Genomic DNA, 24,859 nt, shown 5'->3' with positions numbered 1-24,859 from the left:
AAACGACGGTTTTTCATCCTTTTGCCTTTCATTGTTCTTGCCTCATGACAGCTCGTGGGGCACGACGCGGGCACACGCGGTGCGAGCCACGCTCCCGCCGTCACCCCTGGGCCCGTCAAGGACGGCGGGGACTTCTGCACAAACACCCACTGGCCTTCCTTCTCCCGGCAGCAGCTTTACCAGTGATTGTGAACGGGCGTCAACTCTATGAAACGCCTTCCTACGTTTGCAAGAGGGTTACCAACTTGCCGCCCTTCGTCCTCTCGATGTGGCGATTACATGCCTTGACCTTGCCCCACGAAACAGTCTTGCATTCTTAGAGTAACGCCACTGTCCCTGGCGCACAATCATTCAGTCACCGGATTCGGTTTAGCCCAGGTTAGTTTGTGGTTTTTACAACTGTTCCTGGACCATGTGAGTCAATCCACAATCGGAGTCCCCCCCGCCCCCCCAGGCAGCCGGCTGTGCGGAAAGAGGGGACCAGGGCCGGTGAGTCACATGCTGGCCTGCTCACTGCATTGTCAATAACAATAGAAATTTTCACTCAGAAATCTTTGCTAGTTTCATAAGTTTAAGAACCTGTGAGGGCACCTGGGTGGCTCAGTCTGTCGAGCATCCGACTTCAGCTCAGGTCATGATCTCACAGTCCGTGAGTTCCAGCCCCACGTTGGGCTCTGTGCTGAGAGCTCAGAGCCTGGAGCCTACTTCCGATTCTGTGTCTCCCTCTCTCTCTGCCCCTCCCCGACTCATGCTCTGTCTCTCTCTGTCTCAAAAATAAATAAACATTAAAAAAACAAACAAACAGGGCCGCCTGGGTGGCTCGGTAGGTTAAGCGTCCGACTTCGGCTCAGGTCATGATCTCACAGTCCGTGGGTTTGAGCCCCGCGTCGGGCTCTGTGCTGACAGCTCGGAGCCTGGAGCCTGTTTCGGATTCTGTGTCTCCCTCTCTCTGTGACCCCCCACCCCCCCGTTCATGCTCTGTCTCTCTCTGTCTCAAAAATAAACGTTAAACAAACAAACAAACAAACAAACAAAAAAAAAAAACGTGTGGCTGACAGGGACCAGACAGCTGTGGAAGCTGTTACAAAGTGGATCTGATCCTTGGTCAACTTTGTGGTTTGGTGTGCCGGGTTTTATTTCAACAGGCCACAAGTTCAGCGTTAGATATTTTACACCTTAGTCTTCGGGGAAGGAGGATACCCCCCTTTGAAATCATGGAGAATGGGTGGAGGCGTCTGCATGCTGGGCAGGAAGCCAAGGGGAGGGGCACCGCCCTGGGACGTCCCTCCCCCAGGGCGTTAAGGACAGGATGTCACCCTGAAGCCCTGGGGCCCCTGGCATTGTGGAGGGGGAGGGGATTGGTTGCTTGTGACACACGCCCAGCTTCTGCTGTTCCCTGGAGCTGAGGACCGGCCACAGCAGGTGAGGGCGGGCCCTGGGCTGTCCCGTGATCACCAAAGTCATTAACCTTTGTCTTAAACGGGGTGGTTTGTTTTCATGAAGGAGCCTGAGCCGAGTTACTGAGTCATCACAAGTCACGGGATGGGATGTTTGATGCTTCCCCGCCTCCCCGCCCCCCCATTCCTGGACTTCACCCCCACGGAGTCGCCTCTGATCTGTTATCTGTCTTTCCTGTGCCTCTGCCTTCCCAGGGGAAGGGGGAGCACTGTCTCTGCAGGGTCAGGGGGCTGAGGAGGCAGAGGGAGAAGAGATGGAGACAGACGGAGAGTTGGTGCCCCTCTGTCCTGCTGCCCGGCACCAGCAGGTGCCCAAGGTGATGGCACGCATTGGCAGGAGGCTCTGTGCCCACAGGCTGTGCTCACTGGAGCAGTTGCCCACCCCCCTACAGTGCAGCTGTCACTCACCCTGGCCCAGAGGGAGGCCAGAGTCACCTGGAGTCCCATCCCTGCCTGTTTGTTTACTGCGAGTTATCAAGAGAAACGGTTGTTACTGACCTGGGTCTTTGAGGACATCCCCCCAGATAGGCTGGGAGGGATGCCCCGATTCTGCCTTTGCTGTGATAAGAGCGGCCCTGGTGGGGGCGGTGGGGGGCGGGGAGCCTCCCCGGGAGGCCCAGGGTCCAGGCACAGCCTCCCCAGCATGTTGTGCAGCTGGGAAAGCAGACATGGGGTTGGATGGAGGGTCTGGGGTAGTTTTGTCCAATGAGTAGTAATTGGGCACATTTCTACTTCTATAACTTTCGTGATCACAAAAGTAACACATTTTTGTAACCTAGTTGGCAAATGCAGAAAGGAGCTGAGTAAAGGGTGCTCATTACCTCACCGGGCACGGGGTGTGGGTAAATCCCGCGACAGCATTTTCTTCTGATAGATGTGCGCGTGCACCCCAGCCACCTATACGTTCTGACACACGTACTCACGACGGGGGTCTGTGCTTACCGTACGGTGCTCGTCCCACCCCATAAAACCCCACGGCGCACGGGGCCTGTGCTGGGATCCTTCGTTACCTGTTTCTCTATCGCTGGGCACTTATGTCGTTCTGGGTTTTATATATTGCAAATATCGCTGCACTAAACATCTTTGTTTAAATACCCTTTTCCCCATCTTTTGACTTCGGGGACACATTTTTCTGCATAGAAGACTATGAAAACTGCTTTCTGGAAAGATCTCGAAGCAGGAGCGTCCGCTTCACGCAACGCCTTGGAAGCGGTGGGTATCGTTTTAATTTTTGCCAATTCAATGAGTAGGAGTTGGTATCTTAACAGTATTGGTTTGTGTGTCCGATTCCTGGCTATACTATTTATTTCTTCGTGTGTTTCTTTACCTATTTGAAAATGTCCGTTATAAATTGCAAGGCCCCCTTTTCCTGGAGTGAGGGCCTCTGGGTAGTTGTCTGGCCCCTCATGTGTTTGGGCCTCCGTCCCTCCTCCCCGCGTGATCGGGTTCTGGGATGGGCCTCTCCGGACCTCTCTCCCCACCTCCCGATCAAGATGGCCCCCAAGCCCCCTGGGCTATCAGCAACCTCCACGGGCTGGCGTCCCTGAGCCAGACTCTTGGGGGAGACGCTGTCCCTCAGTAAGAAGCGCCCACAGGGGCGCCTGGGTGGCGCAGTCGGTTAAGCGTCCGACTTCAGCCAGGTCACGATCTCGCGGTCTGTGAGTTCGAGCCCCGCGTCGGGCCCTGGGCTGATGGCTCGGAGCCTGGAGCCTGTTTCCGATCCTGTGTCTCCCTCTCTCTCTGCCCCTCCCCCGTTCATGCTCTGTCTCTCTCTGTCCCAAAAATAAATAAACGTTGAAAAAAAAAATTTTTAAAAAAGAAGCGCCCAGAGGCCGGGAGGGTAGGGTTCCCACCTGTGGACATAGAAATCCCAAGGGCGTCCCAGCTGGAGCTCTTGATGGGATCAGTGCCCGGGAGGAGGACAGTCTCGGCTTGAGGACCGCAGGAGACACAGATGCAGGTGAAGGTCCAGCCAGGTGAGGGCAGCCCAGGAATCCAGAGGGGCCCGGGGGGGAGCCTGGCCTGCAGGACAGCGCCGTGTGAGGGCCCAGGGCCCAGGGAGGGGGGAGTCAGACCGTCAGATAGTCTGGGGCAGCACCCGTGTGTGGGGCCAGGAGGCAGCGGGCAGCGGAGACCGGGGCTGTGGAGAGGGCAGACGTGGGGCTGCCTGGCCATCCTGCTCCTACGTCTACCACGTGTGGCCACTGGGCCCGGGAGCTGGTTTCCGGAAGACTGGACGCCGCCGAGGAAGGCAGTGTCTGCCCGGGGCGCGATCCGCGAGCAGGACTGGGGAGGCCACAGACGGCCGAGCCCAAACTTCAAGGAGGGACGTTACAGTAGGTCTGGGGGTTCCAGTCATGCCTTGGAGCAGTTTCTGGAACTTCGAGTGAGGCTCAGAGAGGACACTTTGCCTCCGTGTGGGATGACGTGAGAGGATGGGGAGGGGCCGGGAATGGGTGCCCCCAGTGCCACACCCCTGCTCCCCTGCTCCCCTCACACAGACCTCGGCAGGAGGGTGGCAGGGTGGGGGAAACGGAGTCCCGGGCACGTGAAGTCCTCCTAGGCTGGAGGCCGAGCGGAGACCGACCCCTGGCTTCTTTCCTCCCTGCTGCTGCCACCAGGCCCCTCTGACGGCAACTCCTGCCTGTCCCCAGCCCCCCACGAGGTTCCACCAGCCTCTCCCCAGGGCGGCACCCTTCCCCCCTGGGGGATCCAGGGCCCATCGAGGGCTGGGGGTGGGGGTGGGGTGGTTGGTGAAAAAGCCCAGACCCCAGAGCAGGAGCCCAGAGAAAGTCAGAGGACAGTGGGCCCTGGGCTCCAGGGGGCCCTGACATGTAGGGGGGTCCTCACATCTGTCCACCTGGCCCCAGGGCCTGTGGGGGCAGAGGGCAGTCCTGCCCACATGCTGTCACTAGGTCCTCCCCGCTGCGGGCATTCCCAGAACTCGGTCAAATTGTTTTCAAGGGGACGCACTCGATTAACCATCAACCTGGGAGAATGACTTCTCAGTGGACTCCGGGCTGCTGGTACTTTTCCAGAGCCACTGTGCCCCAGTCCCCACCCAGTGTCCCTGGGAGAGTTCCCAAGCTGTGGCAGAAGGAGTCCAGGAACCCCACCTTTGCACCTGAGGCCTTATGGGGGTCCCCCCGCAGCACCCCGCAAGGCACCATCCCAGTTCCCAGTTCAGACCCCTTCTCCCCAGACCTCCCGCCCCCGCCCCCCCCCCCGACCCAGGCTCAGTCCAGAGCACCCCCAGTGCCTTCCCGCACTCCCACCGCTCAGTGATGTTCCAGATCCTTCCTCAGGGCCTGAGGGACCCGGCCCTGGGGCTGCCTCCGACTCCCTCCCCACTGTGGACCCTTAGGTGCACACAGATGACACAGAGTAGGTCCAGGGGCTCTGCCTGTGGGAGGGGTGCCCCGAGCCCACACGTCAGTGCATTTGTGCTCTCGAGCTGACCACGGAGGCTTCGGCAGGGCACCAGGGCGCAAGCCAGCTGTTTCCGGGGAGCAGGGCAGCCGCGCGTGAGCACGTCGGTCACTAAAAGGACATTTGGCTTCAGGCTCCTCGTGTGGACCTTTGACAGGCAGAGTGAGCCTGTGGGGCAGCCTTGCTGTGAACAGGTGCACGTTCAGGAATGTAGGTGGGGGTGGGGAGCGCGTTCAGCACCATTTCTCCGGGGACCAGGGCTGGCTGCGCGCAAGGCACCAAGCGGCAGACCGCACCCGGAGCCCAGCGGGCCGCGGGACGGAGCGGTGATGCTCGCACCGTGCCCGTCCGGGTTTGCTGTGCTCCCACGGCACTTACTCGCCTGCCTTCCACGAGGGGCCACAGCTGAGCAAACGGGGGCGCGTCCATATGGCCGTGCTCATAACACCCTCCGCACCACAGCCCGGGGCGGCCCTCCCACGGGGGTGACCAAGCGCTCCCTGGGCACCGCTCCGTGCGGGCACCCTGTGTGCCTGACGGGACAGCAGACACCGGCCACCATCACTGCCTGCGTCCGCGGAAGTGAGCAGGAGTGGAGAGGAGCCCGCGAGGAGCCCCAGGGACCCCACAGTCAAGGACGACCACGGGAGTCAGGTCTGGAGAACAGGCCAGAGAGATGAGCAGGGGGCAGGCCCGCGGGGGGGTGGTTCATCACCCAGAGAGTGAGAATTATTCCACGCCGGGAGGCGGGGTGAGGAGACCCCTCAAAGGTCCTGCCTGTGGGAGAAGTATGAATGGAGAGGGCAGGGGGAGGCCCTGGCCCAGGGAGGGAGCACCGGGGATGGGCTCACCTGGGCACCGACGGGACCCGAGATTGCCAAAGGGGAGTGGGCTAAGAAGACCCCCATCTCCCAAGATGCAGCTGCCCCGGTACAGGTGTGGCAGGTGTCCTCCTGAAGACAAATCTGCCCGCCCCCCCCCCCCCAGCACAGGTGCAGGTGTCTCCTGAAGAGGCAGCCACCCGCCTCCCCAGCCTCACCCCTCCAGCACAGGTGCAGACGTCCTCCTGAAGAGGCAGCCACCCCCCCCAGCCTCACCCCCCCCCAGCCAGGTGCAGCAGGCGTCCTCCTGAAGAGGCAGCGCCCTCCCCCGCAGCGCCCTCCCCCGCAGCCTCACCACCCCCAGCACAGGTGCAGGCGTCCTCCTGAAGAGGCAGCCACCCCCCCAGCCTCACCCCTCCAGCACAGGTGCAGGCGTCCTCCTGAAGAGGCAGCCACCCCCCCCAGCCTCACCCCCCCCCCGGAACAGGTGCAGGCGTCCTCCTGAAGAGGCAGCCACCCCCCCCAGCCTCACCCCCCCCAGCCAGGTGCAGGCATCCTCCTGAAGAGGCAGCCACCCCCCCCCAGCCTCACCCCCCCCAGCACAGGTGCAGGCGTCCTCCTGAAGAGGCAGCCACTCCCCCAGCCTCACCCCTCCAGCACAGGTGCAGGCGTCCTCCTGAAGAGGCAGCCACCCTCCCCCCCAGCCTCACCCCCCCAGCCAGGTGCAGCAGGCGTCCTCCTGAAGAGGCAGCCACTCCCCCAGCCTCACCCCTCCAGCACAGGTGCAGGTGTTCTCCTGAAGAGGCAGCCACCCCCCCACAGCCTCACCCCCCCCAGCCAGGTGCAGCAGGCGTCCTCCTGAAGAGGCAGCGCCCTCCCCCGCAGCGCCCTCCCCCGCAGCCTCACCACCCCCAGCACAGGTGCAGGCGTCCTCCTGAAGAGGCAGCCACCCCCCCAGCCTCACCCCTCCAGCACAGGTGCAGGCGTCCTCCCAAAGAGGCAGCCACCCCCCCCCAGCCTCACCCCCCCCAGCCAGGTGCAGGCATCCTCCTGAAGAGGCAGCCACCCCCCCCCCCAGCCTCACACCCCCCAGCACAGGTGCAGGCGTCCTCCTGAAGAGGCAGCCACTCCCCCAGCCTCACCCCTCCAGCACAGGTGCAGGCGTCCTCCTGAAGAGGCAGCCACCCTCCCCCCCAGCCTCACCCCCCCAGCCAGGTGCAGCAGGCGTCCTCCTGAAGAGGCAGCGCCCTCCCCCGCAGCGCCCTCCCCCGCAGCCTCACCACCCCCAGCACAGGTGCAGGCGTCCTCCTGAAGAGGCAGCCACCCCCCCAGCCTCACCCCTCCAGCACAGGTGCAGGCGTCCTCCTGAAGAGGCAGCCACCCCCCCCAGCCTCACCCCCCCCAGCCAGGTGCAGGCATCCTCCTGAAGAGGCAGCCACCCCCCCCCCAGCCTCACACCCCCCAGCACAGGTGCAGGCGTCCTCCTGAAGAGGCAGCCACTCCCCCAGCCTCACCCCTCCAGCACAGGTGCAGGCGTCCTCCTGAAGAGGCAGCCACCCTCCCCCCCAGCCTCACCCCCCCCCAGCCAGGTGCAGCAGGCGTCCTCCTGAAGAGGCAGCGCCCTCCCCTGCAGCGCCCTCCCCCGCAGCCTCACCACCCCCAGCACAGGTGCAGGCGTCCTCCTGAAGAGGCAGCCACCCCCCCCAGCCTCACCCCTCCAGCACAGGTGCAGGCGTCCTCCTGAAGAGGCAGCCACCCCCCCACAGCCTCACCCCCCCCCCCCAGCCAGGTGCAGCAGGCGTCCTCCTGAAGAGGCAGCGCCCTCCCCCGCAGCGCCCTCCCCCGCAGCCTCACCACCCCCAGCACAGGTGCAGGCGTCTTCCTGAAGAGGCAGCCACCCCCCCAGCCTCACCCCTCCAGCACAGGTGCAGGCATCCTCCTGAAGAGGCAGCCACCCCCCCCAGCCTCACCCCTCCAGCACAGGTGCAGGCGTCCTCCTGAAGAGGCAGCCACCCCCCCAGCCTCACCCCTCAGGCACAGGTGCAGGCGTCCTCCTGAAGAGGCAGCCACCCGCCTCCCCAGCCTCACCCCTCCAGCACAGGTGCAGGCGTCCTCCTGAAGAGGCAGCCACCCCCCCACAGCCTCACCCCCCCCCAGCCAGGTGCAGCAGGCGTCCTCCTGAAGAGGCAGCGCCCTCCCCCACAGCGCCCTCCCCCGCAGCCTCACCACCCCCAGCACAGGTGCAGGCGTCCGCCTGAAGAGGCAGCCACCCCCCCAGCCTCACCCCTCCAGCACAGGTGCAGGCGTCCTCCTGAAGAGGCAGCCACCCCCCCCAGCCTCACCCCCCCCAGCCAGGTGCAGGCGTCCTCCTGAAGAGGCAGCCACCCCCCCCAGCCTCACCCCCCCCAGCCAGGTGCAGGCATCCTCCTGAAGAGGCAGCCACCCCCCCCCCCAGCCTCACACCCCCCAGCACAGGTGCAGGCGTCCTCCTGAAGAGGCAGCCACTCCCCCAGCCTCACACCCCCCAGCACAGGTGCAGGCGTCCTCCTGAAGAGGCAGCCACTCCCCAGCCTCACCCCTCCAGCACAGGTGCAGGCGTCCTCCTGAAGAGGCAGCCACCCTCCCCCCCAACCTCACCCCCCCAGCCAGGTGCAGCAGGCGTCCTCCTGAAGAGGCAGCGCCCTCCCCTGCAGCGCCCTCCCCCGCAGCCTCACCACCCCCAGCACAGGTGCAGGCGTCCTCCTGAAGAGGCAGCCACCCCCCCCCAGCCTCACCCCTCCAGCACAGGTGCAGGCGTCCTCCTGAAGAGGCAGCCACCCCCCCACAGCCTCACCCCCCCCCCCCAGCCAGGTGCAGCAGGCGTCCTCCTGAAGAGGCAGTGCCCTCCCCCGCAGCGCCCTCCCCCGCAGCCTCACCACCCCCAGCACAGGTGCAGGCGTCCTCCTGAAGAGGCAGCCACCCCCCCCAGCCTCACCCCCCCCAGCCAGGTGCAGCAGGCGTCCTCCTGAAGAGGCAGCGCCCTCCCCCGCAGCGCCCTCCCCCGCAGCCTCACCACCCCCAGCACAGGTGCAGGCGTCTTCCTGAAGAGGCAGCCAGCCCCCCAGCCTCACCCCTCCAGCATAGGTGCAGGCGTCCTCCTGAAGAGGCAGCCAGCCCCCCAGCCTCACCCCTCCAGCACAGGTGCAGGCGTCCTCCTGAAGAGGCAGCCACCCCCCCCCAGCCTCACACCCCCCAGCACAGGTGCAGGCGTCCTCCTGAAGAGGCAGCCACCCGCCTCCCCAGCCTCACCCCTCCAGCACAGGTGCAGGCGTCCTCCTGAAGAGGCAGCCACCCCCCCCAGCCTCACCCCCCCCAGCCAGGTGCAGCAGGCGTCCTCCTGAAGAGGCAGCGCCCTCCCCCCCAGTCCCAGATGCAGGCGTGGCAGGTGTGCCCCGCGACTCCATCGCAGCTGCTGGAGGACACAGAATGGAGGTGGCTGGGGGTCAGTGACCGGGTCACGACGCCCGCGGCTAGAAGCCAGAGTGGGTCTTTAAAAGGTGAGTGAAGGGGCGCCTGGGTGGCGCAGTCGGTTAAGGGCCCGACTTCAGCCAGGTCACGATCTCGCGGTTCGTGAGTTCGAGCCCCGCGTCGGGCTCTGGGCTGATGGCTCGGAGCCTGGAGCCTGTTTCCGATTCTGTGTCTCCCTCTCTCTCTGCCCCTCCCCCGTTCATGCTCTGTCTCTCTCTGTCCCAAAAATAAATAATAAACGTTTAAAAAAAAATAAAAATAAAAATAAAAGGTGAGTGAAGAGTAAGATGGAGAGGACGCCCCGAATGGAGCGTCACCTCCTCATGTTAAACCGCACCTTTCCCAGGAGCTCATGAAGACAGAAGTTAATTCCTTCAGGAGAGTTGCCCTGACCGAGGGGAGAGGAGACCAGAACAAGCCAGGCGACAGGCAGGCGTTGGGTCCTCAGCCCACCAGCCCCTCAGGCTGTAGGGGAGAGGCCGAGAGAGGCAGGGGAGGGGCTGCGGAGGGGCGGAGGGGGTGGCTCTGAGGGTCAAGAGCCACTCCGGGCTTCTGGAGGCTTCCGGCAGGTCTGGGGGTATGGGCCTTCTGGAGACTTCTGGCAGGTCTGGGGGTGTGGGCACCTTGAAGGGCTGGGCGCAGGAGGGGGGCAGTAAATCAAGCAGGAGCTCCCAGAGCTCCTGGGGACCCTCTTTTGAGACAGAGGGTCAGAGAGCACCCCTGGGGGAGATGCGGGGCCGGCCTGGAGCGGTATTCAGGAAGCTTGGAGGATGGGGACAGGAGGGTCACCTACCGCCCTCGCACTTTCACCGGGGCTGTGTCTAAGGTTGGTGCTTGGGAGAAGGTTCTAGAGCATGAGGACAGGTGAGGGCAATGGGGGAAGGTTGACGACGGAGGCGAGCCTGCCCAGGATGTCAGGCCCTGAGGCAGGCTGGCCAAGGTCCGACTGGGGAGAGGCCAAGGGCACTCAGCAGGCCAGCTGGCAGCACAGCCCTGGACTCTGGGCCGGACTCGGGGCTGGGGGTCAGACTGGACCCCGGGAGCAGGGGGTGGGGGTGGGGAGTGGTAGGCCTGTGGTGTGGTCTTTAGTGGTGGCCAAGGTTCAGAGGGCAAGGTCACTGGCTGGGAGGCTGGAGGGTGGGGTGGGCAATGCCTGAGTCAGCTCTGCGAACAGGTAAGGAGCTGAGAAAGTTGTCACATAGGGCAGAGAGCCTGGCCAGAGTCTTAGGAGGAGGGACCCCGACTCAGAGAGGTCAGAGGTCAGAGGTCAGAGGGAGGGAGAGGAGTAGCTTGGGCGGCGGTTTGGGAAAGGCAGAGTCGGTGATGGTGGGGAGCAGGGCAGACCCTAAAGTCCAAGGGGCATCCGGGGACACACCTTCCTCATGTTCTCAGCCAAGCGCCCCTTGGTTCTCTCTCCACGCTCAGGAGCCCAAGTGTCTCTCCAGGGACAACTACAGGCTCCTTGCTGGCATCGCGTCACATGAGAGAAGCCAGGTCCTCCCCTCCCCCTGTCACCATCCGGGGACTCTGTCTAGGATCAGCCCTCGAGGCCCATCCCTCCCGGTTCACCTTGGCCGCGGGGCAAGGCCTAACCCCGCCACAGACCTTCAACTTCAGCGAAAACCCGGCAGAAACCGTAAAACACTGGAACAGCTTTTTTGGGTCTTGGGAGATGGAGACAGAAAGTGCCCTGTGGCAGAGAGTTTATAAGGGCCAGAGCCACAGGCTTAAGGAAGTCCTTTGGAAAGAATCGCCATTGGGGTGCCCGGGGGGCTCAGCCAGTTGAGAGGCCAACTTCGGCTCAGGTCATGATCTCATGGTCCGTGAGTTCCAGCCCCACGTCGGGCTCTGTGCTGACAGCTTGGAGCCTGGAGCCTGCTTCGGATTCTGTGTCTCCCTCTCTCTCTGCCCCTCCCCCCCCTCACTCTCAAAAATAAAACAAACGTTAAAAATAAAAAAAAGAAAGAATTGGCGACTGGTGCAGGCAAAAATAACGAATGTGGGTCTACATGAGACAGGTCACCGTGCTGGGTGCTGGGTGCAGGTTCAGTGAGCCGCACGGGATGTGCCGGCTGGGCAGGTCTACAAGCTCCCGTCCCAGGGCGCCTGGGGGCTCCGTCGGTGAAGGGCCCGACTCTTGGTTTTGGTTTAGGTCATGATCTCAGTTTGTGAGTTCAAGCCCCGAGTCAGGCTCTGTGCTGACAGATCCTCTCTCTCTGCCCCTCTCTTCTGCTCCCCCCGCCCCCCCCCCCCCCCCGTGCCCTCTGTGTCTCAAAATAAACTCACTTTAAAAACTCAGGTCACATGCAGGCGTGGGCTCCACGCCAGCTTGGGGCCGCCTGTGTCCTTCGCATCAGCACAGCTCCGAGCCCGAGGCTGGCCTACCTGGCAAGCTCCGCAGGACAGCCGCACGCCTGACTCAGACCATCCGGGGCTCTGCCCGCAAGACTGGATGGCCCACAGAGGGCGTGTGGAGCCCACGTGTGGACTGGAGAAGAGTGAGGTGCCCGAGGCCCCTGGGGACGAGGGGCCCCTGGCGGTGGTGACGGGTGGCACTCACCCCACAGAGTGACGGGTGTACCCCCTCCAGGCCCCGGGGACTTGGGGGACACTCGGGGGCTCATAGCCCGCAGGAGACGGACGGCGGGGTAGGAGCTCCTGGCGCTTACGCGGTGCTGGCCGAGGTCACTGACTCGAGAGCGCTCAGCTCTCGGTGCTTGCTTTAAAAGCTGCCCTGGGAAGAGCAAGACAGAACGGGTGAGGGGCTTCCCGAGCTCGGGTCGTGTCCAAATGTCCACACTCCGGATGCCAGCAGGTGGCCATTCGCCACGGGCCCGGGCAGCAGCTCAGAAGGAGTTGTTTTTCTCATCACCGCGGGGCCATCCAGGGACCCACCCGCCCCCCATCCCCGCCGGCCCGCAGCAAGCCAGGGAAGCGTGCAGGGGTCGGGGCGCCGGGGAGGGTCGGCTGCCCTTGGTTCCAGCAAAGCCACCGGCTGAGCAGTAACGGGAAAGGAGGGTCCCGGCACGTTCTCTGCTCTGAGCCACCGCCGTCCTAGGAAATACTCCAGCAGGCAGCCAGACCACCTCTGTGGGCAGCCCCTCCTGCCGGAGGAGGGGATGGGGCCCTGTCCCTTCAGGTTCCCCAGACCCTGTGCACTAGGGGGTGATATGCTCAGCCGAGGGGGCTTCAGGGAAGGGGGTCCTGAGGAGGGGGAGGGGGTCTTGACGAGGAGGAGGCGTCCCTGAGGAGGGAGGAGGGGCCCCTGAGGACGGGGAGGGGTCCCGTGGAGGGGGAAGGGGTCCCGTGGAGGGAGAGGGGTCCCGTGGAGGGAGAGGGGTCCCTGAGGAGGGGGAGGGGCCCCTGAGGAGGGGGAGAGGTCCCCGAGGAGCGGGAGGGGGTTCTGTGGAGGGGGGAGGGGTCCCAGAGGAGGGGGAGGGGGAGGGGGTCCTGTGGAGGAGGAGGGGTCCCTGAGGAGGGGGAAGGGTCCCGAGGAGGGGGAGGTGGTCTTGAGGAGGAAGAGCGGTCCCCAAGGAGGGGGAAAGGATCCCATGGAAGGGAAGGGGCCCCTGAGGAAGGGGAGGGGCCCCTGAGGAGGGGGGAGGGGGAGGGGCCCCTGAGGAGGGGGAAGGGGTCCCGAGGAGGCGGAGGGGGTCTCGAGGAGGAAGAGGGGTTCCCCAAGGAGGGGGAAAGGATCCCATGGAGGGGAAGGGGCCCCTGAGAAGGGGGAGGGGCCCCTGAGGAGGGGGGAGGGGGAGGGGTCCCTAAGGAGGGGGAAGGGGTCCCATGGAGGGGGAGGCAGCAGAGGAGACCCCGTGGAGCAGAAACCCCCCCACCGCAGCACAGATACACCCAGAACAAGGAGTGTGTGACCCGGGTGACCAGACCCCAGGAATGGCGCATCTCTGCCCCGGGGGAGACCCCTGGGAGGGATGGGGAGAGGCCCGCTTCTTCTCTCCAATCGGGAAACCCGATGCAGCTGCCCAGACTGCCTTCCGTCTTTCCACAGGGGTGCGGGTGGGCACAGAGGGCGTGGGGTCGGGGGCCTTGTCCTTCCACCTGCGAAGCTAGGGCCCCCCTCTGGGCCTGCTCCCCTCCTCCGGTGATAGTTTAAGTGACTCCTCTGTGACAGGGACCATTAAAGGCCACCTTGTGTTTTGAAAGCCCCCTCTAAGCTGTGTGCTTATTCCCTGACCTCACGCTCTGCTTAGACAGTAAACGCTGGTGTCTCTATTTGACAGGCGGCAGCGTGGGAGCCCGCCTGGTGACATTCGCAGACTCAGAAGCACACGCTGGAGAGTAAGGGTGCCACCAGCCCCACCTCAGACATGGATGGGACCCCAGTGACGGTCTTCCAGATCTGAGTGTCGTGTTGGGACAGACAGGGCAACCAGGGGAAGGCACGGCATCAGTGAGAGCCCGGCCTCCTCCCTCCCAGCCTCCTCCCTCCCAGCCTCCCTCCTTCCCAGCCTCCTTCTGCTCCTGCCCTGCCAGCCACAGCATGGGTGATAGAGAAGCCACCACTGCAGCTTCCCCTTCCAGGAGAGCGGAGTTGGCTGTCGGAGGCCTCCTGTCCCTCTGAGCTCTCCACACGGGTCCTCATGGATTCGGTGCCCCGCCCCCGGGGAGCCCCACCGTGCGCCCCCCCAGCCCTGTGCATTTTACATGCACCAATGCCCTTGGAGGTGGGAGCTGCCAGTGTTCTCACTTACCAGATGAGGAGACTGAGGCACGACAACGTTAAAGACCTTGTCCCGAATCATGGCCGGTCATGCCCCGCGCCCGTCTGCCAACTCCTGGAGGGTGGGAACCACTCTGCTCCCATCCGTGTTCCTCACCAGGACGGAGATGACCCCAGAGCACCTGAGTCAGATCTGGTGCCTGAATGAAGCGGTGGGAGCGTGGATAGATGGAGGGACGGCGGGTGAACGGATGCGCACAGGGACGGCCGACGCGTGACTGACACAGCTTCTCGTGGACTTGCTCTGGGACAGGCTCACGGACTGCCCAGCTCCAGCCCCGCCCCCAGATCTGTCCACACAGGGGTGCACGGGGATCCGTGCCAGGGACTGGGCCAGCAGTGCAGGAAGGGTGCCCAGCAGGGCAAGGAAGCCAACGGAGGAGACCTGCTGGGTGGGTCCCAGCCCCCACTTCGGCCCTGCAGTCCCCCAGAGCCCCTCTGCACAGAGGCCCAGGAGACAGGGGAGAAAGGGGCGTGCAGGTGCGTGCCCAGCGCGCAGAGCTGAGCGGGATTCAAGGGGGGCCGGAGCAGAGATGACACCGAATAACTGCGCAGATCCTGGCAAACAGCTCCCTGCAGAGGGGCTTGTTCTGGAGCCCAGGGAGGTGTCCTCGTGGCCCCGAGGCCCAGGCAGGGGTGGGAACGAAAGGCAGCACGTGGGGGAAGTTTTCCAGAAACCAGTGACCCTTTGAGCAGGACCTCCTCCTCAAATAAAGAGCCAACATCCCATCTTCCCTGGGGCTAGGGGTGTCCACAAGAAAGAGTATACGGAAGGCAGGTGTGCAACCCCTCGGGAGCGTTCCTAGAGGGAGGGGAGGCCCTCTCCGTCCCCTTCTTCCTTTCTGCTGGCTGGAAGGCACATGGGATGACTGGAGTCTCAGCAGCCATCTTGGGCCATAAGGATGAAGCCCCTGCTGCTGACACCGGAGCAGTGAGTCAGAGAGACCGAGGAGCCTGTGTCCCTGACACCTGGAGTCCTGCACTGGCCCTGTGCCCCTCCTATGGGCTTCTCTGATGAGACAGAAACAAGCTTGGGCGAGTCTAAGGCACTTGGGGTGGAGCAGGAGAGGGGGTTACGTGCACTTCCTCTCCTGGCCGAACAGTCACTGTCCTCCAGGAAGCTTTGCTGATGCGCTGTCTGCATAAACCAGCAGAGGGCGCACACACTCAGAGAAAACGAGGTCACACACACGCGCGTGCATGCACGTCTGCAGGTGAACACACACACACACGCCTGAAGGTGCACACACGCACGTGCACACGCACCTGCAGGTGCACATGCATGCGCACGCGCACACACACGGCCCCCACGACTCCCCTTGGGACTGAAGTTTGTAGACCAGTGATGAAAGCTGCACACATCTGCCAGCACTGAGAAGTCCCGGCCTTATGAACGCTATCGGTCAGCGCACAGATGCGAACTTCACAGACCACAGAGTAAGGTAGTGACGTCACTGGGCACCAGGAAGAGCAGGGCCATCAGATGTGATCTGCCCTTGAGCTTCTCGGCCTCGAGGACGGTAGCTGAGGATGAGGGAAAGGGTCACATTCTGTGAGAACGTGGCCTGGCCCCTGGGGAGGCTGGTTGGCAGCCGCTCACCCCGGGTTCTGCAGGCTGAGGTCAGGCGGAGCCCCGTCTCAGAGTGACCCTGCTTCCTGGACCAGGGGTTGCCTTTCTTTGTCCACATGGGGGTCTGAGGGCGGCCTCCGCCATTCCCTCCGCCTGGCCCCTCCCCAAACTGGGGCCCAGGTGACCTCTGGAGGCAAGAAAGGGGCCGCTGGGCCGTGGGAAGGGAGGTGGGCGCAAGACGGGTCAGAGGGCTCCCTGAAACGGGCCGGGAAGAGGGGCTTCAAGCACCTGCTATGGGGACAGCGGGGGGGGGGGGATCCCGGGGGGGACACTTCCCACTGATGTTGTCCTTCCTGGTAATATACCTGTGAGAGACTGACCCTCAGGAGGAGTGACCCTCTGACCCATGACCTGCAGCCCGTCGTCTATGGCAACCGGCCAGGGTGCCCCCAGCCCAGCCAGCTCTGCCCCAGGTCCCCCCTGGTTGATGCCCAGGACCGGCCTCTGCCTCCTTGGAAGACCACCCGTGGGCCCTGGGCCTCCACAGTGCCTATGCCGCGTGAAGCCCGGGTCGGGGCGCCTCAGCGGCACAGACCCCGGGGAAGGCCCAGTGAAGCTGAACTTGGAGCCGAAGGAGGAGGGTCTCCGGACGCCCTGCCGTCGGTGGACAGCCTCCCGCCAGCTCCTCGAGGCCCCCTCACACCCTGTCGCCTCCACAGCGGCTGACGCTGAGCCCCCAGCTGGGTCACCCGGTGCCAGAGCGACGTGTGAAGTGATGTCCTCAGCCGGGCTGACCGGGGGCCAGAGGGGGGGCGCCACCGGGAGGGCTCTTGGTGATTATCACAGCAGAGGGATCTGGACACGGAAGGCTTTGCAGCTCAGTTTGTATTTTTCTTTATGGTTATCATCCATTTTTTTCCTGCTGCAAGAGCTTTATTGTTTCCCTTTGGTCAATGGCTCTGGAGCCGGCTCCCGCGAGCTTGGAAAACTGTCAAGTGACCACAGGGAGAGGCTCAGGCACCAGTCGCGGCTCCAGGGGGACACCACAGGGGCCCCTCAAAGGCTGCTGGGCTCGGAGGCTCCCAGTCGTGCTTGAGGGTGAGGCCTTCAAAGGGATGCTGGCCTCGCCCAGCCTGGGGGCAGCCGGCCTGCAGGGGTAGGTGAGGGGGTCGCCCATCTCCTTGACAGTTCTCCTCCTCATCCAGGAAGGGCTCACCAGGAAGTCACAGAGCTGGGGGGCTGTGTGGGCAGGACCAGGGCACGCAGAGCCCAATGGGCCTGGTTCAGGCTCTTCTCCAGAAGCAGGCGGCTTCCCCGGCGCCCGGGGTTTGTCCCCCTCGTCCGGGAACGGTTTCTGCACATCCTGGAAGAGGGCATGGCCGTCGCGCTGATATTGTGTCTTCGAGAGATGCCCACGCCCTCCGGAGCCACGTGGTCGTGGTGGAGACAGAAGAGGGCCCGGAGAGAGGGAGACAGGGGGCCCACAGGTGCACGTGGACCAGGCAGTTGACCGCGGTCTCCACCTCAGGGGAGTTCTGACGAATCTGGTAAGACATGGTGTTGCAGGGGGTGGCCGGGAAGACGGCTCGAAGGTGGAGACTGGAAAACAGGTTGGAGGGTGGTCGGAGGCCGGCAGACGGGGCGTCCCTGGGTCTGTTCTGTCCAAACACCGTTGAAGCAGGAGGCAGGTCCGCGGGACCACGGGCGCATCGCCGCAGCTCAGTTTTTAAAGTTGCCGTTGTTTGAACACAGCTGAGCAGACGTGTCAGCTGACTTCTCCAGTCTCCTCTCCCTGCTGGTGTCGTCGCAGGTGAGCAGGGCCTCCCTGAAGCCTCACCGGCGGCCGCAGCCTGCCGTGCACCAGGGCACTGGGCTTCCCGCGCCTGTCTGACCCCCCCTATTCTGCCTTCTGCTCCCAGGTATAACTGCCCCTTCTGGGCGACCCTCACATTCCAGAACATCCTATCTTATGGAAGGTGAATGGAGCTCCTGAGAGCGTCCAAGGCCTCCGTGAAGTCTGAGAGCATTGAGGGCGCCAGGCCCTCGGGACGGGAGGACGGGAGGGGACCGCCAGGCTGGCAGAACACCGTGGACGGCCGCAGGGTGCCGTGGACGCGTGTGGATCCGTAACAAACGCGGAGATGGTAAGGCCAGGGACCACCGCAGCCCCAGGCCAGCCGGGAGCAGGGCCCAGCACGCCCCCAGGGCTGGTGGGGCGAAGTCCAGGCCAACCGGTGCCCTGGGATCCAGAGGACCAGGGCTGAGGCCTGGAGAGGGGACCCTGAGTCGGGCGGCGGAGGAACACAGGCTGGAAGCAGGGCCATCAGGGGAAGGCCTGGTGTCGGGGGGTCGGACAGGGGCAGAGGTGGAGACGGGGAGCAGGGGCGTGTCTGAGGAAGGGTGAGCTCCCAGCGAGCAGCCCTACTGGGCAGGGGCCAGGCGTGAAGGGGCCCCAGGAATGATGGTGGCCGACCGCCCCTGCTGCAAGGACCCCACAGAGCCCCCAGGAGGCCGGGACCCCTCAAATGCAGCGACTCTCGAGAAGGCCCCTGGGGAGAGTCTGCATGTGGAATTGGTCCTCTCCAGACCCTGGTGGAGCAGGCTGGCACAGCAGGGGCCCCGAGCCCCCGCCCCCCAACCGGCCCTTTCCTGGGTTTTCCTGGTCCCGAGGGCCCCTTCTGTACGGAGCAGGCCCGCCCAAAGACCTCATCATCTCCAAACAATCACATTGTCCAGTGCTGGGGGTAGGACTTCGGCACACGAATTCGGGAGAACGCTCTTCAGCAGTAACAGCTGAGCCCGATTTCTCGTTGCTAGATCATCGGCAAGTCCGAGTTACTCCATTCACAGGCCTGCGATCCCACGGGGCACCGGCCGGTGCTGGCAGTGTCTGGCCCCGGACACACACTGAGCCTGTGCCGCCTCCAGGGTGAGGGCCGTGACCACACCCTGCACCCGCGGCTCCTGAGACCTGCCGAGAGCGGCTGAAGGGACAGCCAGCTCTGGATCCCGTCCACCGGCAAGACCCTTCGCCCGGGGCTGAAATGTCTCGCGCACGCGGGTCCTCGGATCCTGGCCGTTTCTGCCACATGGAGGCCTGGAAGCGTCGACAGCACGACCTTTCCTGTGGCCGTAGCGCTGGCCTGGGAGCTCCAAGACGGCCCGTGCAGGACGGGCCCCCGGCACATCTGGGCCGAGACGGGAGGCTGGACCACACGGCAGAACACGTGGACGCCCCGGGGGTGCGGGAGCCACAGGAGGGGGCCGGGCAGGGAGGAGCGTGGAGAGGCTGGGAACGAGCCAACCCTGGGGGAGGAATAATCTCTGGGGGCAAGCCAGGGGGCCGGCGATGGACCTCACGGGCAGGGCTGGCGTCCACGGCATCCACGGCATCCACAGAGGGGAGGGGGAGGTGGATGGAGTATGGAGAGCGGGGAGGAGGAGCCCCAGGAGCCCCGACAGCCACACAGGAGTTAGCCTCGGAAATAGGGAGCCACCGAACGACCCAGGTGGAGGGCAGCCTGAGTGGAGGAAACAGGAAGCACTGGATGAAGGAGGTCACGCCCTTTGTTTTCATTATCACTCTCCGGACCCCAAGTGACAGATGAACAAGTTGAAAATGTCTCAACAACAGAAGAAAGAGGCCACTGCAGCTCAGGAGTGTGACAGGCAGAACGTGGTCAGGACGCTGACAGCAGGACCAGTCTCCCATCTTTCCTCTGCTTCAAGCTGCCTGTAGCCTGGGGCCTCAGCACAGACGACTTCTGTCTCTTCCTAACTGCTCTGAACCTCCCCTCATCTTGTCCTGATGGGCAGGTGGACCCCATGCTCCTTCCCCATTGTACTGCTCACCACAGCTTTGTCCTCTGGGCCCCTCACACATACCCTTGACTCCCCTTGCTTTCCTCCTGATAGAGTTGCCTCTATCAGGAGAACTGCCACAGGGGCCCCATTTGTGTCCCCAGCCCTGTGTAGGTTCTAATTTTCTTCATTCCCTGTACCATGATGGATGCATGCATGGATGAATGGAAGGACGGTGGCTGGACGGATGGATGGATGGATGGATGGTTGGTTGGATGATGGATGGGCCATGACAGATGGGTGTATGATGGATGGATGGGTGATGGGTAGATAGGTGATGGATAATGGATGGGTGGATGGATGGATGGATGGATGGATGGATGGATGGATGGTTGGATAGATGGGTGGATGGGTGGATGGGTGGATGGATGGATGGATGGATGGATGGATGGTTGGATAGATGGGTGGATGGGTGGATGGGTGGATGGATGGATGGATGGATGGATGGATGGATGGTTGGATAGATGGGTGGATGGGTGGATGGATGGATGGTTGGATGGATGGATGGGTGGATGGGTGGATGGGTGGATGGTTGGATGGGTGGATGGGTGGATGGGTGGATGTTGAATGAATGGATGGGTGGATGGATGGGTGATGAGAAGTACATTGCATGTACTGAATGTGTCCTGTCTTAGTCATTCTCAAAGAGCAGACGATCTGTGGTGTGAGAAGCCTTTGAGATTCAGACTGCCCACCTATGGGCAGCACCCAGGCCACCTAGAATGGGAGGCAAATCCAACTGGGGTCTGCAGCCCCTTGAAGCTTGAGGGCCACAGGCTCTGACATACTAGGGGCCCCAAACCTTGGGAAGTAGCTTGGGGAGGCCCAGAGCCAAGGTTACCCCAGGCACCCTTCGTCTGAGAGGCTGAGATGTGCAGCCCAGGAAACCTGACCTCCCAGGGGACTGAGGGACCAAAGGAGCCCAAGGGGATCGGGTCACTATGCTGAGCAAGGCAGCAGGTCGGGTGGCCCAAGTTTCCGTGTTTACACGTCCAAGTGGGGCAGGTCTCACCATAGAGAGGGGCCCACGGCCAAGTACCGACCCAGTGATCTGGGAGCAACGTGGCCAGGGTGGGGACAGGGGCTTCCAGGCAGGAGAGGTACAAGGTGTCCATCATGGGGCCGTCTGAGCATCTTGATCCTGGGATCCCCCGACACTGATTTCAGAACCTGGGCTGACCTGCCCAACTTGACCCCCACAGCACCAACATTGCTGCTGAATGAGCCCAAATAACGCCCAGGCTACCACCCACTGTGCTGGCCACAGGGTATGAGCAGATGGACCGCATACCCGGGCACAGGGGTTTCCACACCCCTGCCTTGGGCCGGAAGAGGAGACCGCCACTCTAGCTGGAACATCGTCACCTAGCCCCACAGAAATCGTTCCCAGAAAGCAATTCCTCTTTCTCCCATCCTTGCCCCTCACATCCACCCCCACGGCTCATTGTCTAGACGCCTGCCATCCATCCACACCAAGACCCGGCAAAAGCAAGAGGGCGGGTCTGGTTGGGGCTACGGAGATCGGCTCAGATTGCGAGCACCTGCGGGAGTCCATCCAGCGAGGTAGGCGTCCGGACAGACCCAGGCTCCCCCAGCGGGGTAGGATGACAAGAAGGGATGGCCGTAGGGCTGGAGGGCAACGGGGCCACTGCCTGCGGCTCAACTGCCCCTCCCATGTGCTCCTGTGTGGCCTCCCCCAGCCCCTTGCTTCGGCTTCTATCCATTCCCATCAGATGATCCCAGCCAGCCTTAGAGACAGCTCACCATGTCTGGAGCCAGTCCCGGCATCTTCCCCGGCAGACTCCTGCCACATGTGCCTCCCATGTGCCTGGTTCCTTGCCTTTCTTCTTTCCCCTCTCTTTGGCTAGACTAAACTCCTTGAGGGTTTAACCTACCTTAGCACACAATTCAAGGGAGACACAAAAGTTAAGCCAGAAAGCCCTGAGGATCGAGGGCAGGCAATAGCCATTCCAACGCTTTCCAGAAGAAAATACTAACGAGAATCAATATTCGCTGAATGTCAGCCCTTCTGTAAGGAAGTTCCAGACATTTACCCATGCTTCTATTATCCTTCCACCCACCACTCATCATCCCTCCATTCCTCCAGCCAGCCAGCCATTCACCCACCGTCCTCCTCCTCTATTATCCCTTCCCCTATCCATCCGCCAGCCCTCCCGCCCTCCCTCCAGCATCTCTCCATCCTTCCGCCCGCTCGCCATCCATCCACGCACCCATCCATATATCCCTTCATCATACATCCATCCGCCATCCATCTAGCCGTCATTCCATGTTGACTCAGGAAAGTTAGAGGCACCGTATGCCATCCTGGATGCGGAAGCAAAGCGGGAACTAACACGGAAGTGTCTCCTGGGAGAACCAAGGGCCACGCTCAGCTGCTTCTGTCCAAGAAGGTGTGCTGGGTTGGCGGGAGCCATCAAACAAGCACGCAGGGGACCTCTTGGTGGGCGTTAAAAAGTGGGGAAGTGACACCAAAAGAAATACAACTCCCCGTAGGTTGTCCTGGGGACCCCGTGTGTACGGGGCCCGGCTCTGTCTCCCCCAGATGGCCGACGAGATCCTTTGTTGATACAGTGAGGACCCTTCAGCCAGGAAGCATCCTTCAAATTCAGTGGGGGTGGGGGGAGGGGCGGGGAGAGGGCGGGTTATTGGTTAGACCCTCCCTGCCGCCACCTGGGTCTTGAGTGTGAACGCTCCCCGGCACACGCCCAGCACCGGCCACCCCGCCCTTCGCCCCCAGCCTTGCCCCAGTGCCCGCTCACTGCATCTGTCCCTCGAGCTCCCGATGGCGAGTGACCGCGGGCTGCAGCAGGAATCGGGACTTCCCCGCAGCAGGGCACGCGTGACAGCCACCCCATACACAGGCTCCGAGCCAGGACATCGCACCGCACTCTTCACGGAGCCGGGACACGCCCAGTGGCCCGTGGGCCCATCCGGTCCCGGCCGCGTATAGAGTGGGTGACGGGGGCAGTGGTCACCGGTGCTGTGCGATGAGTTCCCGTGACCCGAGACACTCCACCTCCGCACCAGGCCTGTGCGGAAGGTGCCCTCCCGATTCTCTTTCCAAACGGGAGGAGACCCAGCCTTTGCGAGGATTTTCCTGGGGTGTCACTTAGCCGTTCCGCCCAGCGCTGTGACTACCCCCTCGGGCCTGCGTGGCCGGGCCAGCCGGGGCCCAGTCCGTGGCTGCCCAGCCTGCCCCAATCTGCAGGCTGGCTCTGGGGCTGTTCTGGGTTCTTCCTCCTCCGAGGGCAGAGGCCAGCCAGGAGTGTTCTCCTTGCGGTGACAGAAGAGGTCGAGTCCCACCTGACGCACCATCGGCCCGAGCGAGCCGCCTGTCCGGCCCAGCACCACAGGGGCAGTGCGGCCCCTGACCCTGGGAGAGGCGGGCAGGGGGCGGTGTCTGCGGAACCATCGGCCAAACTCTCCCGGTGAGTCTGTGACAGGGTGAGAATGGAAACCAGCCCCTGGGGCCACAGAGGGAAGGAGGGCGGGTGATGTCGGCGGAGTTAGCCCGAGCTGGCCGCCTTGGACCCAGCATGTGCACCGGCCAGAGCCCTTCAGCACACGGTTCCGGGCACCCCGAAAGGAGCCCGTTTGTGGAGGCCCGCCCAGAGCACACGGGAGGCTTCCTGTGCCTCTTGGGGAGGGTGGGTGGGCGCCGTTGTGGGAGCCAGGACTGGGCCCAGGAAGGCCAGGCAGCATTTAAAAAGCGAAGGAGCAGAGGGAAATCGGATCCCACAGCCTCCGAGCCCCCTGGGGGAGCCCGAGAACACCCCAGAGTGGCCACCAAGTCCATTCCCTCCCGCCCCCCTGCAGGAATGAGGGGGGCTCCCTGCCGTCACAAGAGGACGGTGCCTTTCACACTAAAGGTGGTGCCCCGCTTTCCCCGGAGCCTGGATCCCAAGTGGCATCTTGTCGCCCTCCATCATCGAGCCCGGGGGCGCTCGACCTCCAGCTGGCTGTTTGAGAATAACGGTTCACGGGTTGGGGGCAGGGTTTGCGCCACGAATCTTGGAGCCTGAAAAATAAAAGTCAGTTATTCTTCCAGCAAAAATGGGTTTATTTGGAAACCCGTGCTCACGTGGTCAGTTAATCTTCGACAAAGCGGGAGAGAGCATACAGTGAGGAAAAGACGTTCTCTGCAAGAAAGGTGCTGGGAAAACTGGACAGTGACGTGCAGAAGAATGAGCCTGGAGGACTTCCACACGCCACGCACAAAAAATAAAGTCCAAACAGATTAAACACCTAAATGTGAGCCTGGAAACCGTGAAAACCCTAGAGGAGAAAACAGGAAGCAATGTCTCTGACCTCGGCAGCACGACTTCTTACACGTGACACGTCTCCAGAGGACGCGGGAAACAAAAGCAAACGTGAACTGCTGGGACCTCATCAAGATAAAAAGCTTCTGCACAGCGAAGGAAACAATCAACAAAACCAAAAGGCAGCCTACGGAATGGGAGGAGACATTGGCAGATGCCGTACCTGATAAAGGGTCAGTATCCAAAATCTATAAAGAATTTCTCAAACTCAACACCCCCAAAGCCAAATAATCCAGTTAGGATATGGGCAGAAACATGGCCTGGGTGGCTCAGTTGGTTAAGCATCCGACTTCTGCTCAGGTCACGATCTCGAAGTTGGTGGGTTTGAGCCCTGCGTCGGGCTCTGTGCTGACGGCTCGGGGCCTGGAGCTGCTTCGGATTCTGTGTCTCCCTCTCTCTCTGCCCCTCCCCTGCTCACTCTGTCTCTCTGTGTCTCAAAAATAAATAAACGTTAAAAAAAAAAAAAGAAGAAGAAATGGGCAGAAGACATGAACAGACATTTCCCCAAAGGAGATATCCAGATGGCTAACAGACATGAAAAGATGCTCAACATCCCTCATCATCAGGGAAACACAAATCAAAACCACAATGAGATACCACCTCACCCCTGTCAGAATGGCTAAAACTAATAACACAGGCAACAACAGGTGTTGGCGAGGATGTGGAGAAAGGGGAGCCCTCCCGCACTGCTGGTGGGAATGCAAACTGGTGCAGCCACTCTGGAGAACAGTGTGGAGGTTCCTCAAAAAGTTAAAAATAGAACTACCCCATGACCCAGCAATTGCACTACTAGGAGTTTATCCAAAGGACATAAAAATGCTGATTCAAAGGGGTACGTGGACCCCAATGTTTATAGCAGCACCATCGACAGTAGCCAAAGTATGGAAAGAGCCCCAATGTCCGTCGACGGATGAATGGATCAAGAGGATGTGCTTTATGCACACGACGGAGGATTACTCGGCAATCAAAAAGAATGAAACCTTGCCATTTGCAACGACATGGACGGAGCTGGAGGGTATTATGCTGAGCGAGATAAGTCGGAGAAAGACAAATATCATATGATTTCACTCATATGTGGAATTTAAGAAACAAACAAATAACAAAGGGAAAAGAGACAAGCAAAAAACAGACTC

General features: G+C 62.3%; 1 long non-coding RNA gene across 3 annotated transcripts; it reads left to right on the top strand.

Annotated features, from left to right (window-relative positions):
• Positions 1-4,702: 4,702 nt before the first annotated feature.
• On the top strand, positions 4,703-11,512 carry LOC147583973 (uncharacterized). 3 transcript variants are annotated; one of them, XR_015240253.1, is made up of 4 exons: positions 4,703-5,540; positions 9,063-9,243; positions 9,561-9,643; positions 10,640-11,512. It is a non-coding gene; the product is annotated as an uncharacterized LOC147583973 (long non-coding RNA). The 3 variants fall into 3 exon arrangements; XR_015240254.1 differs by having other exon boundaries at positions 4,705-5,540; positions 9,111-9,243; XR_015240252.1 differs by lacking the exon at positions 9,063-9,243 and having other exon boundaries at positions 4,921-5,540.
• The last annotated feature ends 13,347 nt before the right edge of the window (positions 11,513-24,859 follow it).

The sequence above is a fragment of the Puma concolor genome, chromosome A1 (genome assembly GCF_028749965.1).
Source record: "Puma concolor isolate L17-30 chromosome A1, mPumCon1.1.hap2, whole genome shotgun sequence".
Lineage (NCBI taxonomy): Eukaryota > Metazoa > Chordata > Mammalia > Carnivora > Felidae > Puma > Puma concolor.
The sequence above is the reverse complement of the archived record's forward strand: the minus strand, read 5'-3'. Positions and strand labels throughout refer to the sequence as shown.